This window comes from Bos grunniens, chromosome 1, assembly GCF_055505025.1.
Source record: "Bos grunniens cultivar Pamir isolate PY7600 chromosome 1, Bosgru_T2T1.0, whole genome shotgun sequence".
Lineage (NCBI taxonomy): Eukaryota > Metazoa > Chordata > Mammalia > Artiodactyla > Bovidae > Bos > Bos grunniens.
This window is the reverse complement of record NC_141165.1, coordinates 120,837,781-120,840,720: the sequence shown is the minus strand read 5'-3', so window position 1 is coordinate 120,840,720 and position 2,940 is coordinate 120,837,781.

The window sequence follows — 2,940 nt, the reverse complement described above, 5'->3', positions numbered from 1 at the left end:
TATCACGATGCAACTCTACAAAAATAGGCCCACAGATGTCAGCTAAAATAATGACACTCGAAGTGAGTCTTTAGTATGTTCATACACATGTGGCTTTTCCCTTTCAAGGAGAAGCATTGCAATTCTCTTAAACATTATGTTCCGCTTTATACATTAAACCCAGGTTGAGCTGTTTTACTGACAAAATTGTACAAATCAGGCAAAACAGATTTTCAAAGTGGCATTTCGAGAAAGCTGAACTCACCATGTTTAATAGATCAGGGCACTGGGGCCATAATTCTTATGTTTAAGGATAAAGGCTACTCTGCAGTACAATTGTTCCTTAATTCGTGCCTGAAATGCTTTGTAAAACACAAGGTCATTTAAAATTAAGGATAAGGCATTTTTTCCATCATTTCCATGTCATCATATGCAATTCTTGATCACAAGGTAGTTTGCCTTGAAGCTGCAAATCCTCCAAATTATGGGGTTGGTTTCCAGCCTGCTGAGAAGGAAATTAGATATAGAACTTCTGTCTCCTGTTAATGTTAATGGAAGTTGCATGCCTAATTCCCTTAGAAGCCCAGAACAAATGTATGCTTATGAGTCAGCATTACTAGGTTTTCTGGGTCTTTACCCTTTAAAAGTGTCATTAGTCTGAATAATAGCCAATCCCTTAGTTGACTCCAAACCAAGCCCCAGCTACTGGAGTTGGAAACTCTGGGATTTCAGCTCTTACAAATAGCCTGAACTATCCTCAGATCTGAATGCTCCCATATGTTACTCTCTTTTGTACACTGGGCCAAAATTAAAATTCCCAAGCTGTTTAATATTTGTTTCTACCTTATATTTTTATATTAAAGGTGTAATGCTCATTAGGCATTGAACTAACTTTTAGGAATTCATTTAAAAATATTAATCTTTATTTAAATCCTAAAAAATATTAACTTTTCAATGTGTTTTCTCTAATTGCATTATTCTAATAGAAGTATTATTCCAGCCAGGCAAAATTATCTGAAACAATTCTATGTTCTCATCCCTGCAGTATTTGCTCCTGGTGTTATTATATGATATTCATTGCTGAGTACTTAATTATATTACTGTAGGGCTTTATCTCGGAGAAGGCAATGGCACCCCACTCCAGTCCTCTTGCCTGGAAAATCCCATGGATAGAGGAGCCTGGTGGGCTGCAGTCCATGGGGTCGCTAAGAGTTGGACAAGACTCAGCGACTTCACTTTCACTTTTCACTTTCCTGCATTGGAGAAGGCAATGACAACCCACTCCAGTGTTCTTGCCTGGAGGGAGCCTCGTGGGCTGCCGTCTATGGGGTTGCACAGAGTCAGACACGACTTAAGCGACTTAGCAGCAGCAGCAGCAGGGCTTTATCTAACAAATAGAGAAAGGACATATTTTTGTAGAAGTAAGATAATGTTGTATACAAGATTTTCAAAATCAACAATAACTTCAAAAACACTTACATTTTTTCCTTTAATTAAAGATCTATTTTTTATCTTTATTTATTTAAAAATATGTTTTAAAAGAAAGGCAAATAACATTAGAAAAGGTTATTTTTATTGGGCTTCTCTGCTAGCTCAGATGATAAAGAACCTGCCTGCAAAGTATGAGACATGGGTTCCGTCCCTGGGTTGGGAAGATCCCCTGGAGGAAGCAGGGCAATTCACTCCAGTATTCTTGCCTGGAGAATCCCCATGGACAGAGGAGCCTGGTGGGCTACAGTCCATGGGGTCTTAAACAGTTGGACACGACTGAGTGACTGAGCATGCACACATTATTTTTGTCCCCATGAGCCAGCTCTTCTCTGTAACTTTGTTACTCAGTGTGGCCTCACCTGGAAGTTGTGAGAAGTGCAGAACCTCATTCCTGTCTGTCTCCTTCTAAACGTCCAGATTATCAAATTCCACATCTGATTTTTATGTACATAGAGTTTGATAGTGTGCTTGTGTGTTCAGTCGTGTCGGATTCTTTGCCAACCTATGGACTATAGCCCGCCAGGCTCCTCTGTCCATGGGATTCTCCAGGCAAGGATACTGGAGTGGGCTTGCCTTCCTCCAGTGGATCTTCCCAACCCAGGGATCGAATCTTGTCTCCCGTGTCTCCTGCCTTAGCAGGTGGATTCTTTTACCACTGAATCACCTGGGAAGCCCAGAGTCTGATAAACACTTCTCTATAACACTGAATGGAGAAGGCAATGGCACCCCACTCCAGTCCTCTTGCCTGGAAAATCCCATGGATGGAGGAGCCTGGTAGGCTGAAGTCCATGGGATCGCTAAGAGTCGGACATGACTGAATGACTTCACTTTCACTTTTCACTTTCCTGCATTGGAGAAGGAAATGGCAACCCACTCCAGTGTTCTTGCCTGGAGAATCCCAAGGGTGGGGGAGCCTGGTGGGCTGCTATCTATGGGGTCGCACAGAGTCGGACACGACTGAAGCGACTTAGCAGCAGCAGCAGCATAACACTGAGACTAAGCAGTCAGAATTAAGCCACTTTTGATGCCAGGGTTTTCCTATATATTCCATTTTATGTGGAAATTTGTCATGATTTCTTAAGACGCAGAAGTGTACTTTTACCGATAAGTGTATGCATTTTCTCCTTACAACATAGAAAGGCCTCCTATGAAGCATTTGAGGCTTTAAACAGAGCATATTCTGAAAACATTGTAAACAGGCACAGTTGTCCCACTAGACAATAATTTATTTACTATTGTTGTTCTTGTCGCTGTTCAGTCACCCAGTCGTGTCTGACTCTTTGTGACCCTATGGACCACAGTATGCCAGGACTGCCTGTCCCTCACCATCTCCCAGAGTTTGCCCAAGTTCATGTCCATTGCATTGGTGATGCCTTCCAGCCATCTCATCCTCTGGCATTCTGCCTTCTTTATGTCTAGTTCTCACAACCATATGTGACCACTGGGAAGACCAGAGCCTTGACTATACGG